A 27463-nucleotide genomic window follows, 5' to 3' on the forward strand; every position below is an offset into this window, starting at 1 on the left:
ATGATAACAACCTCTCTTTTTATCCTTGATTATGAAAGACAGTAGTTCACAACTTCTGGGAAAACGAAGTTTGAAAATGTTCAAAACTTTTAGTTCCGGGCGGATATTACCACAAAGTTTAGTATGCTTTTTTCAGGTGCGTATTTTTCGTGTGCTTGTGATTGGAGAAGAGGCAAAAAAACTACATTTGACTGAATATCAAATCAACAATCACCTACAGAAATTTTGTCCAGACGCTTTTCGGAAATCGGCCGTTTTGATAACAATTATGATAATGACAGGGCATAGATCCTAGACAAATGATAATTAGGACCTGCATAAATGAGTTCATTCTCAATTATAATTCCGTTATTTGTCATATAGGTTGCACGTTTTGTTGAACTTCTGCCTGTACAGGACAAAACGAAATTGTCGTTATAATTCTGACGATACACCAGGACTGTCAGTGCTGTAAAATGGCAAACGATTTACCAATCTTTTAAATATTTCCTCTTGCTTTTAAGTACATTTTTATTAGCTTGTTTCATTTTCAATGCATCAACGATTTTATTTCATTCGAAACCAAACACTGCTGCAGTTCCGCGTTTTGATCATGAAGTCAGTATACACAGTGACGGGTTGCAGCGTTCTAAACACTCTCACAGTCCCATGAATCAGCGCGCGCTGTTTGCATTATACAATACAGTATCTATAACTCTTAATGATATTTTCATAAACCGTGTTCTTCGTTATCTTATCCTTGAAATACAAATTATCAGTCAAATTGTCGCATAAGTTCAAGAACGAATTTCTCTTTTTGAACTTATGCGGCGATCTGAGACGGTCCCTCAGGTAGTACGCGCCCTGTAAGTGGAAGATTTAAACTTCCGCAGGGTATCTTTCAGTTACAAAATCAAGAATAAAAATCGGGGTCACCGTGCAAATTTGGTACTAGAGAAACAAAATCCCGAAGATTTACCGATATTTGAAATTCAAAATGGCCGCCATCTCCGTGTTAATTCTATGGAGAGAAACAAAATTTAAATTTACTATAAGAAAAGGTAGGCCTATATTCCCAGTATATTGGACGACCTGGCGGGCCGGTCGGCGCCCATGTCATATACAACTCATACACATACAGCGTTTTTATCGAGTGCTGCTCCTCAAAAAGGAAGCTCAACCCGAATGTAATACTGACTCGGTTGTAGTGATATCAATGTTTCATAATTAGGATTTATTATTTTTAATAATTACGAAAATACTATCATATTTTTAGACTACTAATGTCTAGTTCGCCTGTGGAAGACTGTGTAAGTTGAGAGAGAGTTGTATCGGGTCAAATAATGATAGTGTCTTTTTAAGTGTTTCTTTATTGGACATCTACATTACGTTTGAAACAACAGCAACACGATGGTTATGTTCCTTTAATTTTATCGGTCAACAACACGACTAATATAAACATAAACAACAATACAAACAACAACAACCAGATTACTGGGTCCCCTGTTTTCAAAGTGATCCCGTAACGCGACAGTCGCTGGCGAGAACAAGCCACGCAAAGGTAGTAGAAACGTCGCTCCCTCTATGTCTGATTTTAATCAGACTATGTTTCAATATGACAAGAAACTGTATCTTCACAAATTGGACAGAAGCTGTCGAAAATACATCAACAGTCTCTCTCAATAGAGCTTTCGTCACCGTCTACAGGCGGCTGAACTCGCAACAGAAAATTGTCCGATATCCAGGAAGGACTCTGGACTCAAACACGTCACCATTACAACTGCATCCTCTCTGCAAGTCAGACATAGTTTTGTGGAAACTTTGTACGAACTCGAAACCACGCAAACTTCCGTTTAACATCATAACAGAAAAGGTCAGCCGTTTGCTGTTCCTTACACCCCCGTTCTCGCACTATCAAATGTCTACAAGACATTTTTTGGCCCAAATAGCTGCGTCTCGAATCTCATTGAAACTTTTTCTAGAGGATGAATGTCACTCGGACTTGAGATAAAATGTCACAATTCTTAGAATCGCTCTGTCCGTACTTATGTAATCCGTAAAAAAAAAAACGGGACAAGATTAGAACCTGTAAAATATTTGTGTATGCGGTTCTTACAGAGGAACGTATGATCTTACTTTCGAGTGGTACCAGTTGATTATAAAATTGACGGTCTAAATACATTTGAAAAATTCACGCTTTCCTGCCTTTATTTGTGCTTCTTTCTCTGGTGAAGTTATTATAGAGGGTTCGATAATAAGATAAATATGTGTTTTTTCTCGAGGAACGTTAATAAGGGACGGACCATTAGATCTTGGGAGGGGGGGGGTGGTCAAAAACAGAAAAAAAAAATTTTCAGAGCAGAAAGTTAGGAAAAAAAAAATCTTCAAACTAGTTTGCAAAATAAAAAAAAAATAAATAAGAAGACAAAGGCGTAAAAAAAAATCTGCAAAAGTCTTTAAAATGTTGAATTTTTTTTAGATTTTACCGACAGTAAGCAACTTTCTGTATTTTTAAAACATCCTCCACATTTTTAATTTTAATTTATACATTTCGAGTGACTGTATCCCTTATACTGGAAGTTGTGATTATCTTATCTTTTCAGGACTTTTGTATTCCGATCACTTGAAATTATGAAATTATAGAGCCTGTTTTCTACTTGTTTCCTGCGTACAAACCAAGCAGGTACACTAGGTAAAACATTGAAACTATGGTATGGTTGTCAAGACAGAAAGTTGTATTTGCCTTTTAAGATCAAGGTAAACAGATGCAGGCCACATCAGTTTCATTTTTTTCACAGCATTTTATTACAATGATGAATGCAAGAATGGGTGAACAAGTAGAAACACGTCAATAATGATAAAACAACATATCAAGTCATTATGCATTATTTTGCTTTAAAAAGGCATTTTCAATTCTTTTTTCTCAAAAAACAGCCTCAAATAACAACAGCAACACATGTTTTAACATTCAACAATACACTACTACGTAGAATGCCATCTATCCAACAAATCCCAACACAAAAACACATAAAAGGGTTGAACTTTGAAAGTTTCTCGATAGCAAATACTGAATAAATCTGCATGGTTAATCGTTTTTGTAGCAAATTTCAAAGAAATTGGACAAGCCCTTTCAGAGAATACAGATTTTTTGACCATGAATGTCATAAATTGCCCAAAAAGACAAATATTGAAATTTCAACACATCTATACACATCCAATCAATTTGGACATGCTGCTACAGAGAAATAGATGTTTTGATCAAAAAAGGGCAACAATTGCTCTAAAAACACAAATATGCAAATTTCACTATATTATTTAGCTTATTTTAGCTTCTCAGCTTGTCAAAATCAATTGTAAATCCTGACCTCCCCCGCAAAAATACTCCCCAAGTGCCACCAAATAACACCATTTTAATCTCTAGTTTTCAAAAGCTCCACGGCAGGAGGGGGACACCCCCTCCTGACCATCCCCGCAAAAATACTCCCTAAGTGCCACCAAATAACACCATTTTAATCTCTATTTTTCAAAAGCTCCAACAGCAGGAGGGTGACACCCCCTCCTGACCACCCCCACAAAAATACTCCCCAAGTGCCACCAAATAACACCATTTTAATCTCTATTTTTCAAAGCTCCAACAGCAGGAGGGGGACACCCCCCTCCTGACCTCCCCCCGCAAAAATACTCCCCAAGTGCCACCAAATAACACCATTTTAATCTCTATTTTCAAAGCTCCAATGGCAGGAGGGGGACACCCCCTCCTGACCACCCCCACAAAAATACTCCCCAAGTGCCACCAAATAACACCATTTTAATCTCTATTTTTCAAAAGCTCCAACGGCAGGAGGGGACACCCCTCTCCTGACCTCTTCCCAGTGACCGCTTGCGTGGCCGCTTGTGGTGCTTGGCACCACGTTTGCCCTCTTTATCTCCAGACAGCGACGAACAAAAAAAAATTTATAAATCTGAAAATTTACTCTGAAAAAAAAATTTGCACAGCTAATCTCAATTGGAAAAAAAAAATTTCAGAAATTTACAATAGTAAAAAAAAAATTTTCACAATTTCATTGTGACCACCCCCCCTCCCAAGGTCTAATGGTCCATCCCTAATAGCTCCTTATGTGTCAGCTTCCTGCCTCCACCCGGGAAAATGATACTTTCAAGTAACTCCAAACGCCGTATACGGGAAGTGCCTTTCATAGTAATAGGCTATTTGCATCACAATAGCATGGGCTCTTCCTTGATGACGTCACTCGTTAAAGCCGCCATTTTGGAACTGGGCAGCATAAGCACAAACGGAAGAAGTTCGCAGCACGGTGAGTCCAACTTTTCGTCAATTTTAGCGAGAGCGTTGTTGTCTTTGTCGACGTTTTAGTGATGTTAGCACACGGAGATCGTGTCTGAGTGGCGTCGCTCTGTTGATATTTTCACTGATCTCCGGTGAGGTGTATCTGGCGCGATCTAAACTTGGGTGACTTGGTGGGACTCCCGTTGCAACCCCAAGAAATTCCCTTAGACAACTCACACGACGCTCGGCGGCCGATCACGCAGAGTCTGTGGCCTTGCAAAGTCGTTTCTCATAAATATCGCAGCTTCAAATCATCTTGCAGTAGGCCCGTTTCCTTTTCTTAGCACGGTCTACGGTGTGTAGTATTCACCGATCTTATGGCTGCGGACTGAAGATAGCATGGATTTTGCCCAGTGGCACGTTGAAGTTGAAGCCAAGTTCCTTTAAAAAAGCCAGACGAGGTAGCTGACATCACAGAGCGGCCCAACCCAGGCCCCGAGAATCTCACGTCAGAGATTGCGGCTGAAAGCGACCCTCCTACTGAAGGTTTATCATAACATTGCCAACTGTATGGTATTCATGTCGCCAGGGTTTGGCACAAACGTACGAACCGGTCGGTCATGCACGGGACCGGCCGAGTTTTGAGCGAATTCCTCACATATTTTGTATGATGATGTGTTTTGATTCAGTATACAATCCAACACTATGCATTTGACAACCCTTGTCGGGGCTACACCCCGACAGCGAGCACGGGAGACGTAGAGAGTAAACGTGGCCATATCTTCTGCATTACGATAGTTTCGGTGCAAGGACGCTACCCATTAACGTAAGCTGTACTCTGAATATTTACAAATCCCACTGTTATCAGGTTATTAGCGGGCATAATGCATGCCAGGGTTTATGACTCACTGGCAGGTCAGAGGTCATAAGGAGCGTAAGTGACCTGACTCCATAGCGTTTAATGAGAACTTTTAACAGACGGAAAGGACTCAGGAAGTTAAAAAAATGACATTCCTCGTTAACAGTTAGGTTACACGCATGTTGTGCTGCGGGTTTGAGACAGACAAACCAGTGAGTCAGGGTTTGACAGTTCTGGTAGAATGTGGACGTAATCACAGAAGCATCCGTCTGTTGTCACCAAGGGCCTCATTAAAATTTCTTGAGCTACAATCAGAAACAGCGAAGTATTTAACAATGGCTGCTCAGTGACCTCACAATTAAGTTTACTCTTTCTGTCATCCCAACTGGTTGTGATTGTTTGTTTGTTTTGGTAAATAGTAAATTACCTTTGACTTGACACTTCTGTTGTTATGTAAATAGGACATCAACCTACTGTAATATGCAAATCCCCTGTTGTGTTTCCACTCGGCTTCACTTGTATTGTTTGTGACTTTAAAATTCAAAGAAGGTAAATATGAATCTCATTTTTGCTTCAATTCACCTATAATTTCATCAATCCAAAACTCAATAGGAATGAAATTATCCATAGTTCCCTATTCAGGCTGTAATGTCTTACGCTGCACAGCCTGCAGTAGAATGAACAGGATTGTAGAAAAATTAAGTTTTGCATAAAACCAACACAAACTATATTTTCAGATCTGCTTTATTAATAACTGATACTTCTCCATTTATTTCTATATATTGTTTGATAGTTTCGATTCAAACACTGCTCGTTGACAATAATTTATCTTAATCCAAAGGAAGAGGTCGTTCAACTCCAGGAGACGAATCCATGTCTGTCCAGAAAAAGATTGACAATGTGGCCACTACACCAGAATTTCAGTCTTTTTGTCATATTTGGAACAACAGCAAGACCTAAGATTACTCGAGCCATGTTGAACAATATTTCAAATTAACAATCCTACAAAGTCCAACTTTAAGTAACAATTGTGGACATCCTTATGAAAAAAAAAATTTTGTAAGGAATATTTATTTTTTGCAAGGTCTTGCTCTACTCCTTAAAGCATGTTAAAAACAAACTGTTTAGTTTGTCAACACAGCGAGACAGCATTTGTAGGTGTAGAATGCACTGTTATTGTTTACATTTGAATTCTAGTGTTTACAAGAAATCCCTTGTCAACAATAACGATGCAGTCTATACATTTACAAGTTGGGTTGACAAGCTGAATACTGTGTATCTCATTCTCAACATTCTTTGGGGAATAGAACAAAAAATATCGTGGATGGCATTAAAAACAAAAATAGTGAAAAAAAATCACAAAAAGTTAAAGCTACTGGCCCTTTAACAACAGCACACCGTGACAGTGCTCTTTATTTTGTGATATATGATCATTATTATGTACGTTCATCGGGAAGGAAGTAGAAGGAAGTACATCATATTCCCGGAATTCAGTTTTAGGGAAAATGCATTATGTTTGCTTTCATGGCCAAGTTGAAGTTCTTTGGAAATTTGAATATGACCTTGGTTGTACAGTGTGTCTGAACATTTTCAGTACCTAAGACATGTACCTAACACTGTACATACCTCTCACTCCCCATTTTGCTTTACATTGGTCCAACTCTGCCATAGAAAACAGTAGGGTTCTGCCACACACAGTGTTAAACGGAGTAAACGGTGATTGGTATGGTTTACAAATTTGACTGGCAATCAAGGCAAATGGATTGATTTCTGTAATGGGGACTGGCGGTGCAGGAAACACATGTCTGATTGATGCAAGCAAAACTGATCGAGTCACGCTCTTGTAGTTGTACACTGTCTGAGTATATTTACAATATTTAGTATATGCATATGAACAGAATGTACCCAATAGCCCTGCCACTCCTTGTAGTATACTTTTCTCTGTACTTCAGTACACCAGTGTTTATTCTAAAAACAGATACCAGGTCACCAACACCCTAGTTGATTACACAGTCAATAAGGGTATCAGATGTCGGCAGGACTGAAGTAAATGACATTTCATTATGTTACGAAAGTACCGAACAAAACCTACGGCTCAAAATATTACTTACACAGCTGAAAAAATCCTGTTAAAATCCTGCGCTATTATTTTATACGCATGTACGATACAACATGTACAACAACCTTTGTGTTTTCTCGGCTTGTAATTGTTGAGCGTTAATTAAACTGGCTGTTTTTCCTGGCAGGAATGGCTGACGGAATTGTATATGACGTTATTGTCAATAACTCTCATATCCCTAAATCTGTATTCATGGCTCTGCCCACCCTGATTCATAAAAATCCTATCAACATCAAACTCTGACCCAGGCTGTTGCTGTATATGCAGAACTCAGTCAACCCAGAGTGCTGACTTGGCAGATTTTGGGTGAATTTTTGAAAGGTTTCAATCATGGCTAGTGACGTTTACTGTAGATGAGAATGAATGTCACAATACATGCATTTAACATTTTGATAAATTTCTACAACGGATTTATTAAAAGTTTGTTTTACTTTGACTGTAAGGGGTATGTTGATTATTTCATAAGTTTAGAGGGGGAGGGGGCAAGGTTCAGTTGCCGTGGTTTCACTGTTGCTATGGAGGGGAGGGGATTTCAGTGTACTGTACTGTGCAGTGTTACTATGTGAAATCTGTGAGTTGAAGGACTTGGTTGGTTTGTTCTCATGGCGTCCCTGTGAGATTTGAGGACCAAGCAGGGATATCCAGTATGTCACTGCCCTAGTAAGCATTCATAGTGCCGTATCAAGTTACATGGCAAGCATGAACCGTACCGTCCAGAGGTGACAACTATTTTGAACAGTGACAATGTTTCTGTTCAACTCCGTGTCTGAGTGTGAAATGATATTGTAAACTGTTCTTGGCTTGCTTGACTGGTAGTCTTCCTTGCAAGAGGACAACCTTCCCACCCCCACCCGATAAATCAACTTGTTGTAACCCACACCGGATACTTTCAGGAAGTTTGGGACAAGGGCAAAACCATTAGAGTGCAGGGGAGGAGGCTACAGTATGTGCGCAGGGGGAAGGGTTTGTAAAATAATTGAAACACATCCCTTTACTATGTGTCAACTAATATCTTGTTTTCATATTAAAATGGTGGGATGACTGAAGATTAGTGGATGTATGCCTTTGGTTGCTAACTAAAACAGGTTTTCTTGGGGGCTCGAAATAATAAGTTTTTGCATGAGTGACCTCCCTAGGTTGCCAAATATTCAATCAAAAGTTTCTTTGTGTCCATTGATCTTCAGTCTTGCCAAAATGCTTTAAATATCCCTGACTCTCAGTAGATAGGTCAAATCGGCAGTATTTAGAAACATTCAGCAACATTGGGCACTGCTGCTTGAAATGCAGACAAATGTGTGCAAAAACTCCCAAAAAACCCACAAACCTACCTGTAACTGTGAACAGTGCTTTGAGCCTGCATGTATGTGTGAAATTTTGATATAGTCAAGAGCTTTCAAATGCCATTGGCAGCTGAAATTTAATCAACTGTAGGTTTAGCAATGTCTAGTAGGTAATTCATAGGGCAGTTCACAGTTTACGTCACTGTTCTCTCATTAATATGCAAAAATAAATATTTGTCCGCATTTTTAGATTACGCTTTTGAAAATTACGCATGCAAGAACGACGAAAATACATCGCAGTGGGCGACTGCTAGTGTAACAATGAATACTAAAAAACATATTCACGACTCAGAGTACAAGCTGCAAAAACAGCCACGCATGCAACATTGATAAATTTGTCCGCATTTCAAACTGCGTGCCCGATGTCGCGCGCGTACAGCTATATTTAGTAACAAACCTGTAACCGTGAACAGCGCTATTCAAATGTCAACACAACAGTAACATTGGCATATTGTAATGATGCATTTTATTGGCAGGGATGGAAGGATACTTTGGATTTTCAGGTAGAATGTGCCACAATGACAGATATTCAGACTCTCAAAACCACTTGTTGGGACTCAGTTTGAAGCTCATGGGGTAACTTAAGTTTTTTAAGTTTTTAGTGGTTTATTTTTGGGTAAATTGAATTTATTTTTCACCATAGAATGAACACAGGGATGGCAGCCAATTTGAATTTCAGTTATCAATAAATGCCAGTTAATTTGTTTCCATACTGCCAAAATTTGCATGGTGACCCTGGATTTTTATTCTTGATTTTGAAAGATCATGGTTTAAACTTTTCATTGAGGAAAATTTAATCAAAAATTTTAAGTCTTTTGATTTTGAGGAACGTGAGACCTTAACTTAGACATAGGTAGGCAGAAGAGGAAGAAAAGTTTATTTGCTAGAAGAAAAAATTGCAAATTACATCTGTCTAAAATGACAGAACTTTTTCTTTGGAGATACTGGTAGGTTTAGAGAAAATTTGTTGACTGCTGCTAAAAAAGAAGATTTTGTTGTTCTAAGAGTACACTTCTGACCATAGACTGTGGTTCTTCACTGTCTACGGTGTAATGGAAAATATTTTAGTAGTCAGTGCTTGTACCAAGTGTTGTACAATCTTTTTAAGTAGCCTGATCTCACATGTCAAGAATGACATAATATTGACAGAGAGAGATCCATAATCAGAAAGGATGTTAACTCTGATACTAGCTGCTGTTTTTCCTTGTGTTTACTGGACAGTAAAGACAAGTGTTGGATATATGCTACTGTGAGTGTGACTCTGTAATGTAGTTAGAGATGTAAATGATACATATATCTGCAAACACTGTACATGTATGTATATTGAGCAGTGTTCTCCTTAGCTTGGGAAAACAAAGGGTTCGTCATTTTACATAACAATTTATAATTTGCATATTCTGATGTTGTTAAAATGCACATATTGTTATTAACATATGAAAAAAATGAAAAGATAATAAGTTTAGCTAGTTTAATAAATTAACAGAACTTGCCATGATAGTGATGATATTTGTGTTAAAAGTATTTAGTAGATCACTGTCTCAATCTTTTTCTGTGGTTAGAAGTTGACTTTTTACCCACAGTGCATTTCAACATTGTACAGTAAACTCCCCCCTCAGCACAAGACAAAGCTATGACAGAATTAAGAACTACAGCAGTTTGTTCTTTTGTTTGATGGATTTTGATCTGAAGTTCAGAAACAGCAGAAAAGCATGTACATCCCATTACTTTTCCCATTAGGAAGTTTCTCAGGGACAAGAAAGAAACACTCAAGTGTTCTTGAGCGACTGTAAATGTTATCAGCTGTCAGTCCAGGGGTCATAGGTCACCAGATTTATAAATATTTCACACCAGTGACAAAGTAGTGAGAATGGGGTATCTATACACCCAGTGACATGTATTAGCAGACTGCTACGCTGTCAGTGTGCTGTGAAAATACCTAGTGGAGAATTTGCAAGGGATATCTTATCAGGCCTTACAAGATTTCTATCAGTTGTGTTATGTGTTGGTATGTGGATGCAGTACACTGTCAGACTCGTAACATAGTATACATAATGCATACAGTATCTGTACTTGTACGGTATGCAAACATCACCCTACAGTGTATCTATGTATGTACCAGTATCAGAGTTTTTTACATGAGTATTGACCAGATATCAGTTTACACCTGGATGTGCATATTCGGTGTTTTCTACATCTTGGAAAACTGGCCGAATTGGTTAATTTACATAACAATGCATGATTTGCATATTCTTTTAGTGTGACAATGGTTCTTTTATATTGTTATTAACATCTGAATAGAATGTTCCATCTATAGAGGGATGGCCCACCCTTCAAAACATTCTTGTAGAGAAACCTGAATTTTCAGACGAGATTAAACAAATACTATCGAAAACAAAGGCTGGCAGGGTGTGAATTATATAGGTACCAAGTAGAACATAAATAGGTTTACTGCCTCTTCAAGCCTGATGTGAAAAACAGAAAAGTAGAGTAATATTTGAAGTAAACAACGGTAGCTTTGTCAGGTACACGTGTTTGCTCATCAAACACTTGACAGTGTTTGTCAATTGGGGCTGATCACATAATTACTGAACCTTTTTGTGGGTGGCATGTTTGTCCTGTACATACTGAGAGAATATTTTTGGAATTGAGAAACCACCCCTGTAAATACTGTAGTTTTGCCAGGTTTCTTTTGTTAGCAATAGGGGAAACTAAAGTGAGACTGGTTTTAGGGTTCACAGACCTTGAATAGCCTGTGCTTTGCTATGAGTTGCATGACATGTGCAATGTGTATGAGTGTTGTTTTCAATGAGGCGTACTGATACATTGCATGCATCTTGGCCAGCCGGTTTTATTTCCTCTCGTCGATGCTTGACAAAAATGTCGGGATGATGCCATCAGCTGTAGCCGCAAAGAGGTGGGTGGTTTACCACGATGATTGCATTTCCGTGCGTAACATCCAGCATGAATGCCTGTATAAGAAGTTGAACTTAGCAGGGGTCAAGTTCACTGCAGCTCTTTGAATTGTAAAGAACTCAGAACCATATATGAAGAACACTGCGGTCAATATTCCTCACAACAACAACCTTCTTGGGGAGTCCTACCCTACTTAATGTAAACAGGGCCCCCTAGAATGATGTTGACTAGCGAAATTTAGATGCGCTTTTAAGGATGTACGATCGGTAAAATTAAAAGTAATGTCATTTCTCTAAATTGTCAATTTTAGGATTCTCCTTTGTAAGTATTATCAAAATGTGTGATAAAATATAGGGGTCACCGTGCTCGTTTGTGAGATAAATGAACATGAATTTTGCCATTTGCGAGAAAAAATGCGGAGTCAGCATTTTTTTACCAATGCATTTTCTATGGACGAAATAATTCAATGCTGTTTATCTCAAAATTTAGCGCGGTGACCATATAATTTTATTTGATCAGTATTATTTATTTCTCTAAGACTGAGCTTTGTGCAAATTTTCATGAAAATGACATTAGTAGAAATTGATTTTCCAGCAAATTTCAATGTAATCCTATGGGAAGTGACAAATTCCACGCGCGCGTACCGCTCGTACATCCTTAACATTGCTAGACCTTACATCTGTAGATGATGATGCATAGGTCTGTCAACCCATAACCCTAAAAATATGGTCTATCGACAAACCGGGTTTCTGTCATCTGAAGTTTATATTGTCTAGACTCGAAGATGAAGCGTGAAACAAATAAACGTTGTCACTTTGCTATCTGGAAAATCTACTTTGGAAAAAGAAAGCAATGAGGTAGAAATAATTCATGAACTTGCTTTCTGATAAGCAGGTACGCTTGAACTCCTGTAGTTTAGTCGCTAGTTGTTACCTGGCCGTGATCAGCATCTATTGTTCTTGATTGGATTGAAATTTCGTAAAACTTCTCAGAGAGGCTCCATGTGAGCGATTCGATTTAACTTTTATGTGTACACAATGCATTATCAACCACAAGCTGACTGATTGTTAAATATCCACTCAGCTTAGGTTCATCGTAAAATTCGAAAATGTAACACGTACAATCTGCTTTTCTTGTATGCACATGCGTGTTGTTCCTCGCTAATGATGCGTTACAAATCCCCATCTTCATACACAGTACATGACGTCAATTAATCAACTGTGTTGTCTCAGTTTTCATTCCTGGAGCCTTCTCTGAAAGAAGTGTGGAATTTATCAATTTGATAAAACAGTCCTGTACGTGTGCAGAACAAATAAAATTAAATATGACAATGCCAATATAAGATACGAACCTCTGTTATACGACTGTGACCTTTTTGTAACCTTTGACTTTTTGACCCTTGACCTTGTGTACTCTATAGTTGGCCTTTCACACTGTACTACCGCATATACTTCTAGTGCCTCATCACATGCCACATAATCATGTACTCCGCCGGTAAAGTTGGTACTCTAGAAAGGGAAATTAGTTGCACAGGGGTTAAAAAGTCGGACAGCAACCTTGTTGAGTAACGGCATAGGAAGTCGAATTTAGCATTTATTGATGTCTTTAACTTTGGAAGTTGATCCCCTGGATTTCCCGTTACACATGTCACATGCCATCCACGTCTGACCTTTGACCCTGATTTCTGTCAAAGGAAGCTGTAAGTTATGTCGGTGAATACAGTGGAATGTAAACCTGCTTTTGCCAAGTTAAATATCGCGAGCACCGGTTTTCACCCCAAGCCACCATTGAATACATTCTGAGTTTCAAAAGAAGGAACAATAGGAAGAATAATGTTAATAGTTTTAAAAATGAATATTCATATGAAAAATATCAGTACTTATTGAAGTCCATAGAACTTTGAACACTGAGTATGCATGTAATTTTTGCACATGTTGACCTAGCAGTCATGAACTCTAACAAAACTTACAGGATTTGAAGTCCAGTAACTCAAACTTTTGACAAGACCTGTGGTTTTGACACATGAAGTACTGTATCTTAGTCTGTCCTGAAACACGTCACATTTTGCAGTATATTATACTGATCTACTCAGCTCGGCATCTGCATGTAAATGGCGACAAGCACAGTGTTGTTATGCCAAAATCAATTTTTGTTGCCTTTATCAAATAGAGCACAGTTAATTTTTTTCAGATTTTTGCCAAAATTTTGACAAAAAGGTGCAGTCAATGACATGTGATGTCCGTTTTGTCCAAAATTATCAAACAACTTTAAAAAAATTCATAAAAATTGATAAATTTTGTACTTAAATTTTGGTCGAAAAATTATGGTTCTCAGAGGGTTAATTGAATTTTCTCCAAACATGAATGCCATCATAAATTTTAATTTAAGGCCAAAAAAGAGTTTGTTATTCATCCCTCATCCATGTTTCAATTTAGACTAGCTGCGTCAACCTTTTGCTCATTTTGTTTAAAAAAAATTCAAACAAAAAATGACTCCCTAACGATGAACAGTTCTTCAGATTGAGCTTGCAGTTTTTGTTGTTATCTTGCAACTGGTACCACATGGACATGCTACACAATGGTATATGCAACTCACATCACAACCTACAACCAAATACATATTACATGCCTAGTAAAAGTACTCAATTCTGCAATAGCATGTACACTGTACTTGACAAAGAACGCTATATGAATGAAGAATTGATGCAATTATCCTGAAGTGTGAAACATGATTACTGAGTAATTAAAGATTTAATTGAAAATTTATTGATTGCCATGGTTGATAAATTTGTTCTGATGAAAAACCAAGATCTTCTACAGTGTGTAACTGAGTTTACTGTTTGCTGTTCACCAACACTATACTGCCAAATGGTCATAAATTGTTCACAATTCCAATAGCTTGCAGTCTCGTAAAATATCACTAATATTTTTCTCTCATATAATAAAATCCCTCCTGTTATTTTTAAGCCGCCTTTTTCATATTTCCATCATAACTTTTAATACCTGTGTGACAGCCTCAATAAAAATTTTGATCTTAAAAATAATAAAATTCAAAAGAACTGGGAATATGTAAATGTAGGAACCCAAAGTGCAAGGCAGGGATCAAAAATTGTGCATGCAGTTTTAAGAGTGATTGAGCGGCACTTTTTGTTCGGCTTTGCAGGTTTCTTTGTCGGAAAATACCAATGTCAAGGCTAAACCTACTGGACTCGTGAAACTACTTGCATTTCAATTTTTTTTGTGTGCAAGTGTGCATGTTTCATTGTTTGGCAGCTAAACAGTATGTTTCAGTATAGCATAACATTTTCCTATTGGCTTCACAGTATCAGTGTGTATGCCAGTTACAGTAGAATTTAATGTTTCCCCATAGAGTTAGCACAGGGATGGCGGCCATTTTGAATATTGTGTATCTGTGAAAAGTATTTAATTTGTGTCTGTAGTAGTTCCTAAAGTTTCACGGTGACCCCTTATTTTATACTTGATTTGATCAGAGAATGGTTGAGAAGTTTTGTTAAGGAAAGTTTGATCAAGAGTTTGTAAAATCTTTCACTTAGTTCCACATAAGATTAATGATCAAATTTTTTCCATCAGTGTGGAGTTTTCAATGTTTGTATACACACAAATGCAAGATTTTCCCTGCGTGATAATCTATCCGTGTTGTTCAGGAGAGAATACTTTTACTTCCTCTCCGGACTCTTTCCGAACAAACTGTTCCAGTTTCCTTGATCAAGTAAATTGATATATTTTCAAGGCTATAAAATATGTACATGGAAACATACATCTTGATGTAAATTAACCATCCATATATAATTGTTATCCAACCTTACTATGACATCATTCATACATTTATAATGACTTGCATGTAACCCATTGAGTGCCAAAGTCAACTTTTGTTGCCATTATAGAATATAACATAGCCTACAACTTTTTCAGATTTACATAATTTTTTCCAGATTTTCCTCAAAATTTTGGTCAAAAATTGTAGACATTGAAAGATTATGTCAATTTGGTCCAAAATTATCAAAAAATTAAATAAAAATTCATAAAATTGGTAAAATGTTACACTGAAATTTTGATGGGGAAAAATAAGGGCATTCAAAGGGTTAACATTAAGATCTAGAACTGAGTTATGGCATTGTGACATGCATGTGGGTTATTACATGGAATGCAGTGAGTGTTCTCCATAGCTTGGAAAAACAGAGGGGTGACCAATTTACATACCCATATATAATTTGCATATTCTTTTGATGTGAAAATGTATTCTCGAGTCGTGTATTGTTATTAACATATAAATAGATTGCTCCAAAAAGCAGAGGGGTAGGCAAGCCCTACATGTAGTAATCCCCTCATGGACAACCCTGGAGTGATGATATCTTATCAGTGCATGTATGTAATAAAACTGATATTTATGTTAACTTTGACGGATCTTCTCTGGTTTCTGCCCTCTGTATATTCATAACTGGAATGTTTATGGTACGATGGAAATTTGATCCAGTTGTCCAGAAAGTTTCATCTGCAGAGAAACCATAAGCGAAAATAGGGATTTATTTTGATCACTATACATGCCGTGTTTCCAAACGGAAGTTAACTCTCTTCCCAGTCTGTAATGTTACACCATTATGAACGGAACGGGATGGAGAGAGTCCGTCCTCTGATTTACTAGTATACTATCAATAATATTTGAATCATGTGACTGGTATGCTGGATTCCCATTGGATCATGTGAACAATTTGCCCTCAAATTTGATATCAAGTGCCTGTGGCTCACAAAATTAACTTTTGCGTAAGAAATATTTCATGAAATATTTTGTGAAATATTCATAGGTGAGAGACTGTTAATGAATAAAACTAATTTTGAAGATTAATTCATGAATCTTGCATTATACTGTTGGAGAGGGGCTGTGATTTGCATATTCACAGTCATGCAGTACTGCAAGTACTTACTGTTTGACCACTGCCAAACAAAATTTTCATATAAATCACAGTCATGCAGTACTGCAAGTACTTACTGTTTGACCACTGCCAAACAAAATTTTCATATAAAACAAATCAATCAATCAATCAATCAATCAACAAACAAACAAACAAACAATGAATTAATGAAATAATGATATGCATACATCTTTACAATAACTACTGTACAGTGTCCAAATCAGAGACTATTAAGGTGGTTGGAAAGGCTATTTTTGCACCAATTCTTTTCTCAGAGTTAATGTCAAGTTTCAAGTGTTAGAATCAAGATATTTAGTTCAAATTTTCAGGATAACTCCTTAGTTAATATTTTCTCCAAAGAATATAAAAATTGTATATTTGCAGCCATGATTTTGAAATATGACACCAGTAAATATTAAAATTTAATTTTTCATATTTTTTTTACATATTTGAATTTCATAATAAGTGGATAGTATTAATATTACCAAATTAGTTATAAATATATTGACACTATTTATTGTAAGATATGTACGGCAGGATTTGTAAATAAAATTTGTTTTTATGATTTTACATGGGTTTATATATCAAAAGATTATAAAAAATTCTTTCAAATTTCAAAATGTGATTTTTCAAAAAGTACTTCAAATAAAGGAAAATTGTGCCGTACAAATCTTATCTGTAACCTTGTTAATAGGCTGTAAAAATTCCATGTCCATATCTCATTTCAAAGTTTGATTAAATTGGTATACAATTATGTAGGAAAACTGTTATTCTGTCAAAAATGTTGAAAACAAGCCATATTTGCACCCCCCTTTTGAAGTCATAGAGCAGTTTTTTTTGGTTAATCTCACTTTTGACACCTCTTTGATTCTCAAAGAATCTAAAAATGCATTTACAATAGCAGTCACTCACTCTGAATGCCAGCACCACCTTGTCAAACTTTCCTGAAAAACAGCAAATAATGACTTTCCCTTTTCAAACATTTTATTAAAAGCTAGGGGACCTCTACCATAGTTAATACACTAAGGACTCCCCAACTTCTTCTTATTTGGTTAGTTTTTCAGAAGTTTTAACAGGCTATAACTCTGCAATGCCTTTGTGCCCAAGTGTCTAGTTTTTTTTATTCCACAGAGAATGTTGACTACTTTTATATTTTAATAGTTTTGTTGAAATTTATAACTGACGCTCTAGCCTTTCCAACCACCTTAACTGATGTGTACAGTGGTTGCCGATTTTCATGTGTAAAAGTCCATAATGGGTTGTACAGTGTGGAAGCCTGGTGCTGAAAGGGTTTAGATAACAATACCATTGTTTGGCCAAAACCCATTGTTATCAATGGCTATTATAGACTTGTTCACAGGGGATTAGGGTGAACAGGTTTTTTCACTGATTTTATTTTCGTATTATTGCACAATCAAAACCAGTTCTGTGGTGACAAATATGGATGAAGGATACCCCCTTGAACCACCGTGATGTGAATGTGTTAGCAATATACCGGTTCCTACAGAATGTGTATCAGAGGCGGGTTTAATGTGGATGGCTGGATTAATGGGGAGATGGTGTAAAAGTTGACATAGATAGAATAATTCTTCCTACAAAAATTACATACAGACTTTTCCCAATTTTATCACAACGATCATCTTAGAAACATTTTATATTCTCAGCCGTTCATAAATTAGATGATTATGACACAGGGAAACCAAATATTTTGAGTTCAAAATCTAAAATCGCAATAAGTGTCGCTGGTATGACTGTAGAATAGTGGACCCACACTGAGCAATGTGATAAATTTCCATAATCTTAGGGGGTCAAGCTGCTTCATGAATCTTGGAAGGCCTCTTAAGTAAATTGATATATTTCATAATGAAGTTTGGGCCCAGTGGAGGTTTTGGTGTACCGCATTGCTAACCAGTGATTCATATGCAGTGATCCGTGATATCAAAAGCATTGGAGAGTTATGAAGATTTATTTGTCCTCTGATGAGCTGTTTAATGTGTTTGCTTGAAAAGGTCTATATGCGGAGAAATTGTCTGTTTACATAAGGGAGAGCTTTTAAACTGCTTCAGTAGAAATCTGGTATGGCTGACTTGTCAGCTCGTTTCGTTCACAACCATCGCACTTCTCAAGCAAAAAAGTGATTTTTTTTGGGAATCATTGCAGTGAGAGATGGCCACATCTGTTTTCTGTTTGACTTTATTAATTTCCAAATTCAGTATGCAAGCTGTATTGTGAGACAGTCACAATAATTCAATTTTCTTTCCCTTTCTCAGAATCAAAATTTATTCATTTCTTGAATTTTTATTGATTTTTTTCAGAAACACAGTTTGAATTTCATGCCAGTCGTCTCAGACTTTGAAAACAGCTGAGGTTGTGAGAGACCACAGATTTAATATTTTACGACTGCCATCTTAGAATATGAGATGTCGGTTCTGTCAGAGAACATTTCATAAAACTTGTCAAGCAGTAGAGGAAAGATACACAGTGATACGTGTGGTAGCCCAGGGTCAAATATTTCTGATAATGAAATAACCTGAAGTAGTATCGCAGCTTATGTTGACGTTTGTGTTCAAGGAAAGCAGAAAAGGAAGGGACTGTGCTTGAAGTATCTAACAGATGTTTGGAAATACATATTTTCTTTCATTCGGTTTTAAAGTTATGTCGGGCAAATTTCAGACAGTATCTGTAAATTGATTAAGGAATGTCAAGATAGTGCTGATGGAAAAAGTGTATTGAACTAGGTCAAGTTAAGAATTTTTGATTACATGTATTAGAAAATGAGTCATCGGTTACTATGACAACTGTGGGATCCATAACAGTCCAGCTGCAACTTCGGTATTTTTCTACGATGCAGTTGATGATGTAATAATCCTTTGATTGGATTACTAAATTTGTGGTTTCTCCAGTACAATAAATATCTTAATCGTGTGAATGTAGTTCTTCGATATGAAAATTTTGAAATTGCTAATTTTTGTAAAGTGATGTAATTGTGAGAAGAAAATTGTGATATCACTAGATCAGTACATTAATTGTTTTCCTATAGCTGCACAACAAAAATTTGTTGACCAAATTGCTTGTTAACCTGTTCATCCCCAATTCCCAGTATACAGATCCGCACTCTCCATTGATAGCAATGGGTTTGGGCCAAACCATGGCTGTGAAAGGGTTAAAGAGCGTGGATTATTTTCTTCTGCTGTGAATTCTCTCAAATTACAGAACTTGTTATTTCAAGACATGATAGCAATACACTGATGAGTAAAATGGCCAATGCGTGCCAAAATTAGGGACGTTGATTGCTCATACACTGAACATTGAATCTCTCTGTTGGCAGTTGATTGAAACTGATTGTACCAGTATGTGAAAGCCCTGCCAGCTCATAGCCATCGTGTCAATTGAATTAAAGCTAAGAATGAACCACTCTAGAGGTCGACTTGGGAATTGTTTCACAATGGAAGTCGTTCAATTAAAAATTACCGGGAAGCCAGTCTAATCTGCCGAGCGGCCTTCAGACAAACAGGCTTCTCCGTTAAGTACACTGATTGTGAGGTACATCTCTGGGTATGAGTCAAGTATTTATACAATGTAGAACATGCGGCTCTCTGTTTAACCAGAAACAGAGCCCGATCTCTCAGTCTATAGGTGCAATGCAACCATCCAAAACCATTGGATTCAACCAAATCTTTGTTAAAAACTCAAAATATCACTTCTTGCAGTTGTAATGAGTTTACAGAAAATACACAGACATGCATATTAAATATAGATATATATCATGTGCTACACATACACAACAAATATATATAGATATGTGTGTGTGTGTATCTCTCTCTCTCATTCTCTCTCTCTCTCTCTCTCTCTCTCTCTACATATGTATAATGGACAGATTCAGATCTGTCTAGTCGGTAAAATTTTGAGGACATCTCTCTGTTATGATAAGTTTTGCCTTTCCAAAGTACATGTATGCCCTTAGTCTGCTTTCACATCCTAACATACAATGTTACATGTATATAATGCATGTAGAGCTGGTGAGAATTGTCCCATTAATGTCTCTGAAACCTACTGACATACATTCTGGCTATCTTAACTCATCTTATTTTGACATTCATGGAGTGATTCACGGTATTTCTGATCCAACAGCTGTCTTCATTCCTCTACCATGGCTCACTGACTCAGTGATTCATTGACTGACATGCCTGACTGACTGACTGGCCTGGGGGCAATGACATAATTCCTCCCGCACTGACTGACTGGACAGCTGACTGAGTGGACAATAGGCAAGGCTGGTCAGTTTGTGTAGTGCACAATCCAAGACACATGAATATGCAAATTGACCAGAATTACCATAAATTTACATATTTAACAGTACACTTTGCATAAATCAATACTAATATATATCACTTTCTATCATGCATTGAAGCTTAATTGCTTTAGCTTTTCAATTATTGAGTATATTTGTCTCCTTTGTAAATAACTGTTTCTGGTTTTACTCAAAAAATTGTGTTCAAAATGCCTATTGTTCAACCTGTCAATATGGAATGTGTGTGTGTTGTAGCATATAGAAGACAGGCAAATGTCATCTGGACTAGACCTCATTTGGAAACAAAAGCACTACATACTGGTCAACTTATTAATATTCACTGAGTGAATTCATTTTCATTTTAACAAAATATTGAAAATTTGAAGGCCCCTGAAAACAGTGTAAACATGATTAATATAGACTCAAGCTGCTGTAACATACCAAACCAAGTGTGTGAAAATACACATGGTTTTGGATCAATATCGCTGACTGACTTGGCAGATGGGGAAGTGATACTGTCTCAGTGTTCGGCAGGAAAAGGGTTAATGAACTGATTGCTGTTACCAAACTAAAGGCAATAATTCAGTACTCTCCTTGTAATCCTAAATAAACAATTACCAGTTGGTGTAATTACATGTAGCCAATTAGTTAAATTAAACATTAGTCCTGTAAATAAATTTCTAAATCAATCAATTGGATTTGATTAATTTGAAATCAGACAACTGTGCCAAGTTGCTTGCCCATTGGGATTAAGAAACAGTTGTTGAATGTTTTAGCTGTAGTATACGTGATATATGTGGAATTTTTGCTCTGAGCCACCGTTTGGGTAAATTGTACATTGCATGTATATTTGCCCTTCAAAAGTAAAAATATGGTCCAAGCCAATTGGTTTACATGAGATGTTGGACCACTGCAATAGGAAACGAGGGTAGAAGGGATTATACATATACATCATTGTATGTATAATATACACTCTGTGTCTGTTATGTCAGGTATCTTTGTTAAGGTGGAACGTGCCTCAGGGCAGATATTCGGACAGTGAATATTTTACAATTCTTTTCTGATCTACCACTTGTTGGGGTTCATTTTAAAGCTCTTGATGTGAGAAAAAATTTTACTGTCTTAGTTTTATGAAGGTCAAAAATTTCACTTTTCCCCATAGAGTTCACCTAGGAATGGCGGCCATTTTGAATTTCGAATATCGGTAAATGATAGGTAATTTGTTTGTCTAGTACCAAACTTTGCAGAGTGACCCCAATTGTGCTTCTTTATTCGGTGAGAGTATGGTTGAAAGTTTCATGGAGAATTAAAGTTTGAGCAAAAGTTTACGGTAAGTCTCACTTTCGAGGAGCTTACTGCCTCATTAAAGTAGTATAGCTGATTGATATTTCAGGTTTGTTCCTAAATATAGCTGCACGCGGGCGACACCGGACAAAATTCGGACAAACTTTGTTGTTGCAATCGTGGCAGTTGTTGAGCTTGTAGTCTGAGTTATGAATTAGTGTGACCTTTAGTATCAGTTAATTGTAACACTTGCAGGTTTTATTTTCGTTGTTCTTGCGGAAAGTGTGGACAAATATTTATTTTTGTGTATTAATGAAAGTAAAATGACATCATTTGCGATCAGCGCTATTGGTGAAACACTGAGGTGACATGTAGATGTACCGTGTATGTAAGTCTCACTCCAAAAGACAAATGTCGTAGATATGGGAATACATGTAGGTGAGCACTTGCAGGGTAAGTCAATCATAATATTTCTTGGGCCAGGGAAGTTTTCCTTGCCTTACAAAATAACCCACAGTGCCTCTGCTATACTGGCTTGCCTTTCTCTTTGCAAGTCTGTACGATTGATAATACAATACCAATGTGCTATTCTCTGTGCAGGTCTGTACCATCATGTACAAGTGATACCAGCTTTAGATCTAGCCAATCTACAAACTTGTAAATGTAGCCATTTACAAACATGTAAACGTAGCGATATATAAACAAGTACGATTTAAACATACCAGTAGATCTTTGAACATTGATTGAATTTCATGGCCGACTGTCTGCATTCATACATTGGCCACGATTCTTGCACTGTGATGAAGAAATTGGGAAGATTCAGAAAGACTACTTTCTTAAATTTGGATGCCTAACCTTTTGAAGAAATTTAGCATTTTTTGTGGTTTCGTATGTTTTGGCAGTGACTGCTGGCACTACTTAGTTATTTTAATGTAATTAACCTACAGAGACTAGCGGCTTTGGAGTGCCCCAGAGAAATGCATGTATTTAAATGGTGTAGGCTGTACATCATCAGTGTGGTAATGGTTTCTGGGTCATGGACAGTACTCTCGACAATCCGTTTTGCTTTCTTTTAATATTTAAACTACTGAGGTCCAGTGTCCTTGGCAAGAACCGTAGAATAGGTATGAAGTCAATGCTTATACCTACACAGCTTAGTGTATAAAGCTCAAATGCAAAGGTACAAGATAGAGTGAGCACTCTCCTCTGAAAAGAGTTGAAGAAAAGCCAAAAGAGCCAAAAAACGGCCATGATTTTTGAGAACCCCAGCAGCCTCAAGGCAGACAATGTTTATAGCTATTTTTGACCCAGTCAACTCAAATTTCAGAAGGTAGTTTACAGAGTATAAAAAGTATAGCATGCTGGTAATCTAATCAAATGAACTGCCCGTATGTAAGAATCAATTTTCAATTTTTACGATCTTCTGGGTCATATTTATAGGTTTCTTTACAGTACAATGTTTATATATCTGTGAAGGGAATCAAAGCTGACAAGGACACCAAAATGGGGCATGACGAACGAATCAAAACTTGTGTCTGGGGAGGGAGGAGATTTAGTTAGACTATTTTTATCGCCCTTTGCAATTCATAATATCACAATACGCCATGGAAACCATTTCTCTGCGAAATACCCATACATAATTTGTATGTGGTTCATAAACACATTGGCACAACTTCAAACAAGCTACCTCAAACAAGCTGTATTTTTAATTGAGTTTGGAGGACAAAATTTTTGCTTCGCAGTTAAATATTAATATTTCCAAACTTTTGTTTCTGGGAAGGAGAGGTGTTTTAGGTCATATGCAAATGAGTGTCATTTTCCATTTTATTTACCCACAATCCCTAAGTACATGTAAGAATAATACACACACATATTTTTTACAGTACATGTAATTTGAAGTCCAGCTAAAAACAGTCTGAGCTACACATTTAAGATTATGTTCTGGGCAGGTTTTGGATTTCTCTCTTAAAATTTCTAGTCAAGGATTTTCACATGGCTTTAAAGACAAGCCTATGGTATTAACTTTAATCTCCTCTTGACAAAGGTTAATTTAGTGGTATGTATGTTTTGGCCCATGACACCTCCAGAAACAAAAATCAAGTTCAAAGAGATAGTATAGACTCAAGTATACAAGTCATTAACCTTTGAGAGCTGTAATTATCTACCAAAATTTTAGTGCAACATTTTACCAGTTTTGATGAATTTTTCTGCAATTTTTTGATAATTTTGGACCAAATGTCCACAACCTGTTACTGGCCACAGTTTTAGATCAAAATTTTGAAGAAAATCTGAAAAACGTCTGGATCTGAAAAATATTGAATGTGTTATGATTTTGTAAAGATGACCAAAATTGACTTTGACACTCCAAGGTTTAAATCAAAGACAACTTATGAAGGATGTAATAGGTAAACTCAACAAAATAACCTTTTCAGTAGTCAACTGTTGTCCCTTCAGAGAAAGAAGATAAAAATCAGATAAGAAAAGAATTCATCCTAAAATTGTCCTGTCAGCTGACAAAAATAGAGTTCTGTTGCTGTGCCCTACATGCTATGTCATGCTTCCTTTGGTTACTGGCCGGTAGTTTTACCGCTGTTAAAAAAATTTACCAACTAGACAATAGAGTTTAATAGTTTCTACTTATCAAATTCTTTTCTTAATCTGGAGGCCTACACATGGATTGTATAGTGTCAAGCAAGTCTTATTAACTTACATGTACATATTGTAAAAATGCAAGGACAGACCGTTGTAATATCTTCATTTTCTTGAAGTTATCATGATCACTTGGAGATGCCTTTTAAAAACCATAATTTTTAAAAAAATGAATTTAAAACATTTAAAAAATGGTATCACTCTGCTAAATTTCAAGATAAAACAGCAAGATTGTTGTTGTTTTCTAAATTCTTTACAAAAGAACTGTCAATAAAAGCTGAGTCAGCTGTTTTAAAAATATTTAAACAGCTTCAAATGCTAGGATATTATCCACTTGCAAACCTTACAGAACTTCTACAACCCTTTCACCCCCCATTTCCCTTTCTAGAGGTCCAACTTTACCATAGAAAACAATGGAATTGGTTCAAACCATGGTGATGAAAGGGTTAAAGGAAGACCGAGCACAAGTAAATAATCAATGAAGGGGATTAGGAACAGAAAGTAGTATGTGCTGTTCAGTAATCAAAACATATCAAGTTTAAAAAAAAATTTCGTTTGATTGTAACAGCAATAAGCACCCTTCCTCCCCTATTTTTCAGTATTCTAGTCCGCCATAATATTTAAGCAAAAGGAACTGTCCAAATTTTTGCTACGTACAGGGTCAAGAGGCCACTGCCATGTGTTCATAGCTGTTGATAACTTTGTGTTACAAACATCTCAATGGTTTCCAGAAACCATCTCAAGCATTTTAAAATACTGTGTGCATCGTAAATTCAATTTTCATGGCATTCGGCACTCGTATTGGGTTTCAAGTAGACAAAACGTCTGTTTAGTACACATGTGTGTCCCGTACCGTGAGGTCGATGAGTTCAAAGGTCAAGAGACACACAACGCCTGACTGGTTTTATATATTGTAAAGTGCTGGAACTCCACGTTTGCTGTTCACAAAGGAAACAATTGATTTGCGTGGGTGTAGAACATGAGTGCATTCATAGGGTAGGTGTTAGAGAGAGATGACCCTTGACCTCTGGTCACAAATCAGACATTCGTCTGCTGCAAGGTGACCTACATTGCTGTGGATGGCGTTGCACTTTAAGCTAAAGAACAACCTTACTCTAGTGAAGAATTTGACAAATTTTGTTAATGTTGCAGTTTCAAAGCTTCCAAAGTCGGAAGTATGCTGGCATTGTACAAACATACTCCAAGTCTGTTGGCATATAAATATCAAAAGAGAATAAATTAAAGGAGTTATTAAACATTAGCAGACTGTTGCGCTAAGTGGTAGTGTGTTGCGTAGATTGTTTGGTGAATGCCTTGTCAGCCAGTGACTCCTGCCGATAAAAGCCAGGCGACTGGGGGCCAGTGTTAAACTTTTTCAAATAGGTGTCAAACTACGATTGCCATGCCATGTCCGGGGGAGGGCAGGATCCCTCAGATAGTGTATTCTATTTTGTGGATTCGATTAGACAGTTTTTAATCAGATAGATTGCTGGCCAAAATTATGGGTCACTGGCTTGACTCTCCGAAATGAACACAAAATATCCTGTAATGTCAACAAATGCCAACAGCATTGTGTATTTGAAAAACATACATCAGAAATACCATGGTAGTGCTTGTACATGTAAAATTTGACCTCTCCAGTATCTCACACATCACCTTATAAATCTTGTTTGAACATTTATTTTACGTGAGAAGAGTTTTTCTGGGTTGTAAATTTAAAGTGTTTTCAGGAAGTAAGTTTTAATTCAGGAACAGAAGTTGATATGGTTGATAAAAGTTGAGTGCAGTTCTGCCTATCATACCGGCACATGAAATAAATGTGCTTAAAAATAGAAGTTCACATAATGCATCAAGCAAAGTATGTTATCTAATTAGGCTGTATACAAATGTAAATATTGTCAACAAGTGCTTTTCAAAATACAGTATGAGTCAAGTCTCAATTAATCTCTTTTAAGTTCTCACATTCAGCAAACTGTCAGTTTTTATATATTTCTCATGGGATGCTTCTCTCCCAGGCAAAGTTTTTAGAAATGATTGAATCAAAAAGTGCAAATTTGCCAGATTCCATGTTTAAAAAATGAAGTGTTTAGGTTACTTATGTGAAGTATACAAGGATAAACAAACAAACAAACAAACAAATAATGTGTGAATGCATAAATATGTATAGTGAATGAATGTAATCCAATAAATATAACAAAACATTTATGATATATATTTATAATTTGTGGAATAGTTAAAATATATATAAACCTTAAAATAGTACTATGTTAAAATTGTTTATTATCCTATTGATTGATTGATTAAGTAAGTTATTTATTAATTTACTTTTTTTTACACCTTGGAAATATAAATTATCAAAGTACATGGATATAATATTGCTATGCAATGATATATTAACATCAGTGAGTTTACATTTCACAGGTATTGGTATTACACAGTGGTTGTTAGACAGCTTGTTCATAATGTATACACATATACAGTAATTGCAATCTATATGTCACGGCTACAAGTGATTAAGTTATGGTCAATATCGACAAGGGCTTGTTAAAAGCTGAACTTACAGAAAGTTGATTAAATACAGACCGGGTTATTAACTAGCTGTCAGGTGGAATTTCTCAGTCATATATTTCCTAATGGGCCACTCAGAGGGGATTTGAGCTGTGGATGCATGCATTCCAGTTTGTTTGTATCTGTCCATAGAATGCAGGTATGGAAACTTTATGAGGGGCAAAATAGTGAAATGTGAGAAATTGGTGAAGTGATTATGTGATTGTGTGTGTACAGAGCTGTTCACATCTACATGCCATTCTCTGT

The 27463-nt window shown here is 36.6% G+C and overlaps 1 protein-coding gene across 7 annotated transcripts in view; it reads left to right on the top strand.

The window, feature by feature from the left end:
• Positions 1 to 4224: 4224 nt before the first annotated feature.
• LOC139124895 (talin-1-like) overlaps positions 4225 to 27463 on the top strand; it is a 162942-nt gene continuing 139703 nt past the window's right edge. For all 7 annotated transcript variants that reach the window (XM_070690997.1, XM_070690999.1, XM_070691001.1 and 4 more), the window contains exon 1: positions 4225 to 4292. The gene's annotated coding sequence lies outside the window, so the exon portion shown is untranslated. The remainder of the gene's footprint in view (positions 4293 to 27463) is intronic.

Source organism: Ptychodera flava, assembly GCF_041260155.1.
Source record: "Ptychodera flava strain L36383 chromosome 23 unlocalized genomic scaffold, AS_Pfla_20210202 Scaffold_24__1_contigs__length_23054250_pilon, whole genome shotgun sequence".
NCBI lineage: Eukaryota > Metazoa > Hemichordata > Enteropneusta > Ptychoderidae > Ptychodera > Ptychodera flava.